Here is a 14,204-nt window from a genome sequence, read left to right as displayed (position 1 = left end):
CCCACGCGAGTTGGCCGAACACAGACTCAATATATTGAAGGGATATAAACCGGTCAAGCAAACACTGCGATGCTTTGCCTAACCCAAATGCCAAGCCATGGATGAGGAGTTAGCCAAGCTAATTGAGGCCGGATTCATTAGAGAAATAAAACATCCGAACTGGCTGGCAAACTTGGTGATGGTACCAAAGAAGGACAAATCTTGGCGCCTGTGCGTCGATTTCAAAGACCTCAATAAGGCTTGACCTAAGGAGCCCTCCCCCGCATTTATCAAATCATTGATGCTACCGCAGGACACGATTCACTTTGTTTCCTTGATGCATATTTCGGATACCATCAAATCAAAATGAAGGAGTCCGATCAAGCTGCAACAACATTCATCACCCCATATGGGCCATTCTGCTTCAACACCATGCCCTTCGGGCTCAAGAACGCCGGCGCCACATACCAACGCATGATTCAAACATGCCTGGAGAAATAAAACGGAAAGACAGTTGAAGCTTATGTGGACGACGTCGTCATCAAAACTAGGCACGTCGAAACACTAATAGACGATTACGTCTCACATTCGACAACTGTTGGAAATATGCCCTAGAGGCAATAATAAAATGATTATTATTATATTTCCTTGTTCATGATAATTGTCTATTATTCATGCTATAATTGTGTTATCCAGAAATCATAATACATGTGTGAATACATAGACCATAACATGTCCCTAGTGAGCCTCTAGTTAACTGGCTCGTTGATCAATAGATAGTCATGGTTTCCTGACTATGGACACTGGATGTCATTGATAACGGGATCACATAACTAGGAGAATGATGTGATGGACAAGACTCAATCCTAAGCATAGCACAAGATCGTGTAGTTCGTTTGCTAGAGCTTTTCCAATGTCAAGTACCATTTCCTTAGACCATGAGATCGTGTAACTCCCTGATGCCACAATACACCTTTCCACCTCCTGTGTGCCACTGTGGAAACCCCTTAATCTTACCCAGTAGCAGACTAATCTCTGCGCTATCCTCTTCCTCGAGGCTCTGAGGACGCCATGCGGTGCCAGAGGATAGACTCAGCCACAATACACCTTTCCACCTCCTGTGTGCCACTGTGGCAACCCCTTTTGTCTATAAAAGGAGGCCCGAGGCGTACTGCAGGGGGATTCGGATCTTTGGAACTAGAGACACACCGTAGCTAGTTCAAGAACTCAAGAAAACTCAAATATACATCGAAGCAGGATTAGGGTATTACGCGTCTCCGCCGCCCGAACCAGGGTAAACAATCCTTGTGCTGACCGCCAGACCCGCTCTTTGCACAACCCCACGCCCACCAACCGTAGAAGGGATCCCAGTGATTCCATAGGTGTCGTTTGCACCCACATATTTGGCGCGCCAGGTAGGGGGCGCAGTTGCGAAAATCTGTTCTAGCAGTTAGTTTAGCAGTTCTTCATCGCCATGGCTCCCAAGAAGAAGACGGTCACAAAGATCGGTTCGTCGGGGGCCGAACGGCCCGTACCAGTGTGGGCAAGTGGTGGGGCAGTCACAGACAGGAGCCGAGGCGCGGCCCGCGAACACCCGCATCGCTCTGGCAGCCAAAGCCTGACGAGCAACGTCGTTCGTGCGTGAGACGACGGGCCGCATGCCACCAAATCCAAAGACGGAGCCGGGCCCCCCGCAGGCGGCGCGGGGCCCTCCGGTGGCGGTGTCGTGCCACCCACGGGCAGCGCGGCGACTTCCGAGGCACCTACACCAGCACCCACGACGCGCTCTTCCCAAGTTTTGCGCGACGAGCAGCGTCACCACGCTGGTGACCCTGGGTGCCGCAGTGGGAAGAGTCCTGTGCATCATTCGTGGGACGTAGAAGGTCAACACGCACGCCGAGGCACTAGCGAATATAGCGCACAATCGCTAGGCCGTCATAGAGCTCCTTCTAACGTGGTTAGAAGTTGGAGCGCGTCATGGTCCATGCATCTTTTGCCGAGACCCACGCCAGCAGAAGCTTTGGCGCCCATGTAGTTGCTCCTCGACTTTCCTCCTTCTGCGGGGAAGCTCGACGAGTGAAGAGCCACCATCCGGAGCCTCATTGGCCTTGCCAACAAAGATGAGCCGCAACCAGTGGGGCCCTTAGGCCGACGCTCCGTCGAGCCACCGCATGCCAGTGGTGGGAGGACCAGAGGTGCTGCGGCCACGGTGCACTCTCCTCCCCACGTCCATCGCCGCGAGTGTAGGTCCGTCGTGATGACGCTTGTGATAACATCTCCATAGCGTCGTACGACCCACGGACCCACTGTGATCAGTGCCAAGTTCTTTGGGAGCGATCCCATGAAGATGCTCGAACCACCATCGAGCGCCGGCGTGATGCACGCCACCAGTTAGATAGGCGGGCTGGGCCAACTATGGACCACCCAGCACCGGGAGGCTCTGGCGGCCTACCCTACAAGGTGGGTTGCCCATCCTTTACCCGTGAGCTGCAGCAGTTCCAGTGGCCCTCCCACCGCATGTTCAAGCCCGACGTTGGCGAGAAGTACAACGGCAAGACCCACCCATCATAGTTCCTCAGCATCTACACCATCGTGATGCAAGCTGCTGGAGCCCGCGACGACAAGCTGTTTTCCAATTACTTCCCGTTGGCACTTAAACCCAATGTTATGTCATGGTTGATGCTCTTACCAACAGATTCCATTTCTTCTTGGTCGGACTTGTGCCATGAGTTCGTTGGCGCCTTCGTCGGAGGCCACCAAGTTCATGGCCAGGCAAGCGATTTGCATATCATCCCCCAGAAGGAAGGTGAAACCCTGCGCACATACATATAGAGGTTCAGCCGGGTGCAGTACAACATCCCTGATGTTCATCCTGCCGCCGTGATCAGCGCATTTCATCAGAATGTGCGCAACCGCAAGATGCTTGAAGAGCTGGCGATGAACAAGGTCAAAGATGTGGCTGAACATTATGTTCTAGCCGATAGGTGCGCTCTAGCTGAAGAGGGGAGGAAGTACCCTGGCGAGGACGCCGACGCGGAAACTGACTCCACAGACGAAGGCACAGCCACCCCGACGAAGAAGGGCCGGCGCCGCAACAGAAATCGCAAGGGCAAAACCGTGCTTGTCATCGAGGGATTCGAGGACACCGGTGCTGCCAAGAAGGCCAAGGCAGACGACCCCGACATGGAAATTGCCATGTGCGCCGCTTTCTGGGCCTTGGCGGCTGCCGACAAGCCAGGAGGCTCCGACAAGCAATACTGCAAGATCCACCGCACCAAGGGCCACGACCTCCAGAACTGCCGGCAAGTCGAGCTGCTTGCTGAGAAGCAAAAAGCTGAATATGAGAGGCGAGACAAGGATAAGGGCCAGGATGGTGCCGAGGGATCTGACAAGAAGCGTGGCGGCAAAGGAGGTCGTTGCGGCAAGGATAACCAACAAGAGAGGCCCGCTCGGGGCCGCGACAAGAAGCAAGGAGATGATGGTCATGACGAAGACGACGAGTCCGGCAAGCATGAGTTCCAGAAGGCTACGGAGGCCATGTGCATCGACGGTGGCGCCTCGCTGGACACCTCTCACCGCCAGCTCAAGCAGTGGGCGCGTGAGATCACAGCAGCGGAACCATCACTCGATGCTCAGAAGCCACTGAAGTGGTCCAGCATGCCTATCTTTTTTGACACCAAGGACCACCCTGATCGCACAACTTCGGTCGGGTATTTGCCGTTGTTGGTCTCACCAACAATACACAACCTCAAGGTGACGAAGATGCTAGTTGATGACGGGGCCGGTCTGAACTTGATCTCGCCCGTTGTGATCAAAAGGCTGCAGATTCCTGATGGAGACCTCGAAGAGATGGGCATGTTTCAAGGGGTCTGCCCGGGGAGGAGTCAGCCGAAGGGTAAGGTCACGCTGCCCGTGACGTTTGGAGGCGAGTTAAACTACATGACTGAGAGGATTGTTTTCGATGTAGCCAAGACCGCCTTGCCCTACAACGGTATCCTCAGCCGCCTGACACTAGCCAAGTTCATGGCGGCATCACATTATGCCTACAGCACGTTGAAGATGCCTGGGCCGATGACCATCATCACCATCCCCTCCGACAAGAAGGACGCACTGATCTGCGCCGACCAACTCTACCGGGAAGTAGTTGCAGCAACTGCCGCCAAGACACTTGCTACTGCCACTGGAGCCCCGAGAGGGAAGAAGACCGGCGAGACCTCTCACACCCACTCCGGCAAGTGCACCTCTTTGGAGTGTTGTGCTCCCGTCGAGGACATGCCAGAGAGCTCCACCGGCAAGAGCAAGAAATCCAGAGCTGCACCACCAGAGACCAAGAAGGTGTCCGTCAAGGAGGATGGCACGGGAGGGGCTTTCACCATAAGTTCCACCCTAGACAACAAATAGGAAGGCACGCTCGTCACCTTCCTACGGGCGAATGTCGACGTGTTTGCATGGCAAGCATCTGACATCCCCGGCGTTCCTAGGGAGATGATTGAGCACCATCTTGTTGTTTGTCCTCATGCGCGACCCGTCAAGCATAAGGTCAGGAAGCAAGCTTTGGAATGGCAGGAGTTCATTACAAAGGAGATCCGGAAGTTGGAAGCGGCAGGCTTGGTGAGAGGAGTACTCCATCCGACGTGGTTGGCCAATCCGGTGGTGGTGCGCAAGGCAAATGGGAAGTGGAGGCTGTGTATTGACTACACAGATATCAATAAGGCTTGTCCCAAGGACCCTTTCCCGTTGTCGTGCATTGACTAGATTGTTTACTCCACGGTCGGGTGTGATCTGTTATCATTCCTGGACGCCTACTCAGGATACCACCAGATCTTCTTGACAAGAGAAGACGAAGCGAAGACAACATTCATCACCCCATGTGGTACGTATTTATTTTTACTGATGCCTTTCGGGTTGAAGAGTGCAGTCCAAATTAGTTTTGAGCCCCAGCTACATACAAATATGGAAGCTTATATGGATGACATAGTGGTCAAACCAAGGACAGGACAACACTTGTACAAGATTTGGAAGAGACGTTTGCAAATCTGCGCAAGATCAACCTCAAGTTGAACCCTTAGAAGTGTGTCTTCGGTGTTCCGTCCGGCAAACTTCTCAGGTTCTTTGTGTCACAGCATGGGATCGAGGCGAATCCAGACAAGATCAAGGCTATTGAGTAGATTAAGGCACCCAGGCGGATCAAGGATGTCCGTCGGCTCACTGGCTGCGTTGCCGCCATGAGCAGATTCATCTCCAAGTCTGCTGAGCGTGCCCTTCCCTTTTTCAAAATCTTGAAAAAAGCGGGCCCAATGGAATGGACCCCAGAGGCCGAAGCGGTGCTGCAAGATTTGAAGAAATACCTCTCCTCTACACCGATACTGGTTGCGCCCAAACCACAAGAGCAGTTGCTGCTGTATCTGGCGGCAGCGAATCAAGTGGTCAGTGTCGCGCTAGTGGCGCAGAGGGAGGTCAATGAAGAGGCAGTGGCAACGGCAGGACTGGCGGATGGCAAGCTAGAGTTCCCCCCGGCAGGGCCTGGTGCCGACAAGGCAAGGCCCCCAACAGAGTATGGCGCTGACAGGATAGGGCCTGCGCAACCAAACGAAGTGGTGCAGAAGAAGAAAATGATGCAGCACCCGGTTTACTTTGTCAGCTCCCTCTTGCAGGAGGCTAGGTCAAGGTACTCCGGTGTGCAGAAATTGCTCTTCGGCCTCCTTATGGCCTTGAGGAAGCTGTGTCATTACTTCCAAGCACACGAAATCACCGTCGTCACCCGCCTCCCGTTGCAACGGATATTGCATAACCCAGACGCAACCGGGAGAATTGTGGAGTGGGCCGTGGAACTGTCGAGCTTTGGTTTGAAGTTTGAAAGTACTTCGACAATCCAGAGCAGAGTCTTGGCAGAGTTCATTGCCGAGTGGACCTCAACGCCTGACGAAGAGATCCAGGAGACCACCCTCCCCGGCAAGGAGGCAAGTCGCAACTGGATTATGTACTTTGACAGGGCTTTCTCGCTGCAAGGCGCCGGTGCTGGTGTGCTGCTCGTCGCACCCACCGGAGAGCACCTCAAGTTTGTAATCTAGATGCACTTTCTCAGAGAGATGTCCACAAACAACACTGCTGAATATGAGGGGTTGCTTGCCGGTCTTAGGATTGCGGCAGACCTCGGGATCAAGAAGCTCATCGTCAGGGGTGATTCACAGCTTGTTGTCAGGCAAGTCAACAAAGATTATCAAAGGCCATTGATGGAGGCCTATGTAGATGAGGTGAGGAAGCTGGAGGAGCATTTTGACGGTATACAGGCAGAGCATGTTCCCCGAGTGGAGAACGACATCACCGACTACCTGTCGAAACGCGCCACCTTCATTACCTGTGGAACCAGGTACTTTTGTGCTTCGGTTGACTCAACCATCCATTGAACCATCAACAGAGCAGAACAAGCGAAGGAAATTAGGCCCTGGCAAGTACTTTCCCGCCGAGCTCCCAGGAGCCGCCAGCAAAGATGTTGCCGTGGACGCTGAGCCTACCGTGGGCCATCCGACTCTGGCGGGGTGTCAAGCCCTGGCTGTAGAGACAGCCACTCCCATGGCAGAGGAAATGCCTTTAGTCCTTGCCGTCGAGCCCCAGGCTCCAGCATGGGCACAACATACATCCGATTCCTCCAAACAGGGGAACTCCTTGAGGAGCAGGAAGAAGAGGAGAAAGTAGCATGTCGGTCTACCATGTATCAGTTCGTTGACGACGTCCTGTATAGAAAAATACCAAACGGTGTGAAATTGAAGTGCATTCCCCGGGAGGAAGGACTGGAGCTATTGGCAGAGATACACGGAGGCATATGTGGCTCCCACATAGGGTCGAGGGCCCTTGCCGGCAAGGCATTCCGGCAAGGTTTCTTCTGGCCCACTGCCCTCCAGGATGCAATGGCACTAGTAACCAAGTGTGAAGCGTGTCAGTTCCATTCGAAGAAGCTTCATCAACCAGCTCAAGCCCTTCAAACAATTTCTCTCTCCTGGCCATTTTCGGTATGGGGGCTCGACATACTCGGCCCCTCCCCCCGCGCCGTCGGGGGCTTTGAGTACTTGTACGTTGCAATCGACAAGTTCACAAAGTGGCCTGAGGTGGAAGCAGTAAGGAAGGTGACAGCGCAATCAACTGCCAAGTTCTTCAAGGGGCTCTGCCATTTTGGTGTGCCAAACAGAGTCATCACCGACAAGGACACCCAGTTTACAAGCCACACCTTCATGCAATACATCGAAGACCTCGACAGCAAGGTCTGTTTTGCTTCCGTGGCACACCCATGGAGCAACGGCCAGGCGGAGAGGGCAAATGCTGAAGTACTGCAAGGCCCGAGGACAAAGACTTTTGACAGGCTGCACAAGAGCGGAAGGTGCTGGATTGATGAGTTGCCGGCGGTTCTTTGGTCAATCAGAACGATGCCAAATCGAGCCATCGGCCAGACACCCTTTGCCCTGGTATACGGGGCAGAAGCAGTTCTCCCCATGCAACACACATACGGGTCACCTCGAGTGCTCGCTTATGACGAGCTTGAGCAAGAGAAGTTGCGGCAAGATGACGCAATGCTCCTTTAGGAAGATCGTCTTCGGGCGGCTGTGAGAGTAGCGCGCTACCAGCAAGCCTTGCGCTGCTACCATAGCCACAAGGTTCATGCCCGAAGCTTTGAGGAAGGCGACCTTGTTCTTCGGCGTGTTCAATCGGCCATGAATTCCAACAAGTTAACGACGAAGTGGGAAGGCCCTTATCGGGTAATACGAGTCACCAGGCCCGGCATAGTCCTCCTGGAGATCGAAGATGCTATTCTAGTGAGCAACTCCTGGAACATTGAACATCTTCGCAAGTTTTACCCATAAGGCGTGGTTGCCGGGCCCCCCGGCAAGCCACCTTTTGTACAAGCCTTGCCGACAAAGCCTCTGTACAAAACCAGGCGCAGACCCTAACCCTAAATAAATGAAGCGCTGGCGCCCTAAGTTTTAGCATGCATGCTAGGTTAAGTCTCTCCCTCGGTTAGGGTTGATAGTGCTTAGCAGCAACTAACCCCTAGCATAGAGGTCGAGTGAGCGTCTCTCTGTTCCTTTCCGTCCTTTTTGGTTCGCATGGGTACATGTGCATTTCTGCTGAGCTATTTGGAAGAAAGAGAACATGCCGACCCCCCGACCCTGACAAGCCAAGGTTGCCGGGGGCTGCGGGTCTAAGGATCCAATCACGACAAGCCAAGGTTGCCGGGGGCTGCAGGCTCAGATAAGTCCCTTATCCCCTTTGGTACATTTACGTATGGAATTGGGATGTATGAAACCTCATTTTATTCCTAGGCCACCGTGCTCCCCCTTTCCTGTGCCCAAGAATTATTCCCTGGGTCGGAACTTGGTTGTAGTCGTGGTGACAAGGAAGCAAAACGAAGGGCCTAACCCTACCTCGCCCTTGCCTCTGCCAAGAGCATGAGTATTGTCGAAAGAAGTAAGGGGCCGGCAAGGCCTGTTGCTGGGCGACAATGTTTATATTGAAAATAACAAGGATTCACCCCTTGGCATGGGCTTCGCTCACGCACAAAAGAATCCGGCAAGCCCCCTTTTTCACTAATATGTCCCATACAGGTACATCTCGCATGGAATGTAAACAGGAGCAAGGGGATTACATGTTTTAAATTTAACAACTGCTCGCAGGCTTACAAACTAAAAAAGATAAGTGCCCCGTGATCCCCGTTTCTTGCCTTTTTCCTCCCAGGTGCGGCAGGTAAAGGCAAAAAGGAGGCGACGGGGAACGCGCCGATGGAGAGCTTGACGAGGAAGGCCCTCGGCAGGGCGCATGGCCGAGGGAGGGGCGATGCGGTCAATCGGAGTCAAGGTCGGCGTCCCCCCGCTCGACGCCCTCGTCGTCGCTGTCACTGTCCTCCTCGTCACTCCTGCTTGAGGAGGAGTCTTCATCATCGGAGGAGCTCTCCACGTAGCACTTTAGGCGAGTTCCAAGGTCCCCAAAGACCTTGATGGAGAGCAAGACGTTCTCCATTAATTTGAAGTAGAGAACGAGCCCCATCGTCAGTCTGTGGACACGAGCAAAAGTCTAGCATCCGCGACGAAGGTACATGACGTGGCCCTCCATTGGGGGAGGTATCGCTGGCGGAGGAAAGGCCGGTGCGCCGCCCTGTCACCCTCTTCCCCGAGCACCATGCCGACCTCAGCCTCGCCCCCTCCCCCTTCCTCTCATGGCTGGCTCCACCATCGCGAGCTCTTGGGAAGGACGGACGCGCTGTCGAGCAGAGACCCTCGCTGCCACCGTCGACGGGCCGGCGCCCCCTCTCGCCATGGCAGATGAAAGAACGGAGCCGAGGTGGAAGGAGAGGCAAGATTAAAGATTGTGGGGTGCCATCCCCCTCCCCCCTCTTATAAAGGGGCAGGGTCAGGGCTCGGACGCCCCACTCAGCCAATCCGGCCATCAGGGGCGCAGGGAATCGAGACCGACCCGCTGCTCCAATCAACAGCGGCTCGGTTCCCCGCCTCGTCATTCAAGGCCCGCACCCACCGCCTACCATCTTCAAAGCACGGGGGACATGTGGCGAGCAAGCAGAAATCAAGGGGACGGGTGAGGCGACCGTTCTCCACCCCGTGATCGTGGGGCGCGGGCGCCTTGAAGACCACGACCCGAGTCCACTCAGTAAATGAGCCGCGCCTCTGCGTTTTCCTCTTTTTATGGGGAAGGCACAAGCCGCCTCTTTACCACGACATGACGCATTCATGCGGGAACCACCCCATGCATGACCCCCACGTCACGCATGACCCTCCACATCGCGCGTTCAACGCGGGTCGTGGGGAAGCACAGCAGACGGAAAGGTTACTCTCGTAAAAATCTGCCCCGCCTGCCCGCGCACCGTTCTGGGCCTAGCCCAACAACGTGTCGCGCTTATGTGTGGCCCAGGCCTGGGGGCTCCTGTCGGTGTACAAAATTAGGGGCTCTCCTTTGTACCCCTTTACTTGTGCACGTGCAGTCAGAGCCGCGCCCACGGCCGCACTGAGCAGGGCAGAGGAGGGAAGCTGGAGCATGAGACAACCAAAGTAACGCCAAGACCAGAGGCACAAAGAGTAAGAGGGCGAGGTGGACTCCCTCGGCAAGACCCTTGCTGGGGCAACTTGCCCAATGCCAGTGAGAGAGTCCTGGACTAAGGGGTCCTTGGGCATCCGGCCTGTTAGCCATGGGCCGGACTAATGGGCTGTGAAGATACGAAGACTGAAGACTACACCTGTGTCCGGATAGGACTCTCCTTGGCATGGAAGGCAAGCTTGGCGATCGAATATGTAGATTACTCTCTTTGTAACCGACCTTGTGTAACCCTAGATCCTCCCGGTGTATATAAACCGGAGGACTTAGTCCAGAGAGGGAGATACATTATCATAACCATACAAGCTAGACCTCTAGGGTTTAGCCATTACGATCTCGTGGTAGATCAACTCTTGTAATACTCATATTCATCAAGATCAATCAAGCAGGACATAGGGTATTACCTCCATAGAGAGGGCCCGAACCTGGGTAAAACATTGTGTACCCTGTTTCCTATTACCATCGACCTTAGACGCACAGTCGGGACCCCCTACCCGAGATCCATCGATTTTGACACTGACAGTGGTGCTTTCATTGAGAGTTCCAATGTGCCTTCATCGAAAGGGTTGATGGCTCGACTTATCGTCAAGGAAAATATCACCTCCGGAGGAGCTCTGGCCTCAGGCCAAACCCTTCGGCTGCACGGTTTCATCATGACCGCCCGTTCGGCCCTTGAGCCGACGATGATGACCTCTTGAGTCATCGAAAATCGCCTCTGCATTGATTCCGAACATGCCAAACGGATGGATCCGACGGAGTTATCGTCTTTAAACGAACTCCTAGATCGCATCGCTGCCTTGGGGGCCGCTCCAGACTACGATCGGATTGGGCTTAAACCCGACCAGCGAGAAATTAAATCTCCACTGATCACCCACCAGATAGCGGTAGCCGAGGAGCAAGATAACTTTTCCTCTATATTGAGGACAAACTATGTTCGGTTCTCCGACCACGAGAAGCCGGACACCTACCGGCAGAAAGACATGCCTTGTCCTATAAACATAGAATCGGACGATAAGCTTCAAAATCAGTCGATATCCCGGAGCTCGAACCACTAAGTCCGGAAGATCTTCGGACTCCGGACTCAAAATTGGGTCAGGGTTCGGATCTAATTCCACCCACCCACCCAGACATAAGCGCTCTCTTGACAACATAGCAGCAATCTCAGGAAACGGTCCACAAAATTTGGGCCAGATTCCTCCTTGTCAAAAACAACAAGAAAGATTGCCGCGACGAAGACGCGATATCGGCATTCTGCAACAATTGCATGAGCCAAGGAATCCTCAACGCCATTAATCGCCGGCGCATACTACACTTTGCTGACTTGGCAACTATTGTACAGAAGTACATCACAATGGAAAGCGCCTGGAAAGATCAGGCAGCTTGTTGGGAGCCATCGGTCCCAAATCAACCACTGGTCCAGGCGAAAAGGGTGCATCCCCGTGACACGCCCAGTCCAATATCCAAGAAATATAAACCCATTACGCGACACGGAACCGTTCTGGAGGGATGGCTTGATGGCCCATGCAAAATACACACAACACCGGACACCATACCAACCCACAACCTTAGAGAATGATGGATCCTCCGGCAGGTAGCCAAGAGCGGCGAGGACATCCTTACCAAAAATGCACCAGAGCAACACCCTCCAGAAGACGATGACCCCATAGTTTTGATGGTATTCAAGACATTCCCTTCAAATAATAAGCGCAAAAGGGCACTCCGCAACCTTGCCGAAGTCTGTCAAATCGCCGCAATAAACCCTTGGAACGACACGGCTATAACCTTTAATGTCGGTGACGAACCAAAATACAAGACAGTCCGAGCACCAGCCGCATTAGTCCTCAGTCCCATCATGGACGGCTTTCGACTCACCAAGGTCCTCATGGACGGCGGCAGCGGACTAAACCTCATCTATGAGGATACACTCCACAAGATGGAAATAGATAGAAGCCCCATCGAGCAAAGCAGCACGACCTTTCGAGGAATCATTCACAGTCGGGAGGCGCGGTGTGTGGGAAAAATCACACTCGACGTGGTATTCGGCACGCGGAGAATTATCGGTCCGAAGAAATAACCTTCCAAGTGGCTCCTTTGAACAGTGGATACCACGCCCTGTTAGGGCGAGATGCTTTTACACGCTTCCAAGCTATACCTCATTACGGGTACATGAAGCTCAAAATGCCCGGACCAAACGGCATAATCACTCTAGCTAGTGATCCGGACATAGCACTCCGCGCTGAGAATAAAACCGCATCCCTGGCCCTCGAGGCATTATCTGAAGCTCTCGCGGCCGAAGAATTAATCACGCTGCGCTCCACGGTGGACAGGGATGATGTGGTCCTAGAAAAATGACCCAAATCCACCTCCTTTAAACCGGCAGAAGAAATAGTCTAATTCGAAGTCCATCAAATGGACCCCAAGAAGACAACATCCATTGGAGCACAACTAAACCCAATGGTTGACGCCGCGCTACGAGAGTTCCTGCGCGAGATTTGGGATATATTCGCCTGACACCCTTCTGATATGCCAGGAATCCCACACGAGTTGGCCGAACACAGACTCAATATATTGAAGGGATATAAACCGGTCAAGCAAACACTGCGATGGTTTGCCTAACCCAAATGCCAAGCCATGGGGGACGAGTTAGCCAAGCTAATTGAGGCTGGATTCATTAGAGAAATAAAACATCCGAACTGGCTGGCAAACTTGGTGATGGTACCAAAGAAGGACAAATCTTGGCGCCTGTGCGTCGATTTCAAAGACCTCAATAAGGCTTGACCTAAGGATCCCTTCCCCTCCCCCGCATTGATCAAATCGTTGATGATACCGCAGGACACGATTCACTTTGTTTCCTTGATGCATATTTCGGATACCATCAAATAGAAATGAAGGAGTCCAATCAAGCTGCAACAACATTCATCACCCCATATGGGCCATTCTGCTTCAACACCATGCCCTTCGGGCTCAAGAACGCCGGCGCCACATACCAACGCATGATTCAAACATGCCTAGAGAAATAAAACGGAAAGACAATTGAAGCTTATGTGGATGACGTCGTCATCAAAACTAGGCACGTCGAAACACTAATAGACGATTTACGTCTCACATTCGACAACTCTTGGAAATATGCCCTAGAGGCAATAATAAAATGATTATTATTATATTTCCTTGTTCATGATAATTGTCTATTATTCATGCTATAATTGTGTTATCCAGAAATCATAATACATGTGTGAATACATAGACCATAACATGTCCCTAGTGAGCCTCTAGTTAACTAGCTCGTTGATCAATAGATAGTCATGGTTTCCTGACTATGGACACTGGATGTCATTGATAACGGGATCACATCACTAGGAGAATGATGTGATGGACAAGACTCAATCCTAAGCATAGCACAAGATCATGTAGTTCGTTTGCTAGAGCTTTTCCAATATCAAGTACCATTTCCTTAGACCATGAGATCGTGTAACTCCCTGATGCCGTAGGAGTGCTTTGGGTGTACCAAACGTCACAATGTAACTGGGGGACTATAAAGGTATACTACAGGTATCCCTGAAAGTATCTGTTGGGTTAACCCGGATCGAGACTGGGATTTGTCACTCCGTATGATGGAGAGGTATCTCTTGGCCCACTCGGTAATGCATTATCATAATCAGCTCAATGCGACCAAGTGTTTGGTCACGGGATCATGCATTATGGTACGAGTAAAGTGAATTGCCGGTAATGAGATTGAACAAGGTATTGGGATACCGACGATCGAATCTCGGGCAAGTAACGTACTGATTGACAAAGGGAATTGTATACGGGATTACTTGAATCCTCGACATCGTGGTTCATCCGATGAGATCATCGAGGAGCATGTGGGAGCCAACATGGGTATCCAGATCCCGCTGTTGGTTATTGACCGGAGAGTCGTCTTGGTCATGTCTGCGTGTCTCCCGAACCCGCAGGGTCTACACACTTAAGGTTCGGTGACGCTAGAGTTGTAGAGATATTAGTATGCAGTAACTCGAAAGTTGTTCGGAGTCTCGGATGAGATCCCGGACGTCACGAGGAGTTCCGGAATGGTCCGGAGGTGACGAATTGTATATAGGAAGTCCAGTTACGGCCACCGGGAAAGTTTCGGG

Source organism: Triticum urartu, chromosome 7A (assembly GCF_056163025.1).
Source record: "Triticum urartu cultivar PI428250 chromosome 7A, HENAU_Tu73, whole genome shotgun sequence".
Taxonomy (NCBI): domain Eukaryota; kingdom Viridiplantae; phylum Streptophyta; class Magnoliopsida; order Poales; family Poaceae; genus Triticum; species Triticum urartu.
The sequence above is the reverse complement of the archived record's forward strand: the minus strand, read 5'-3'. Positions refer to the sequence as shown.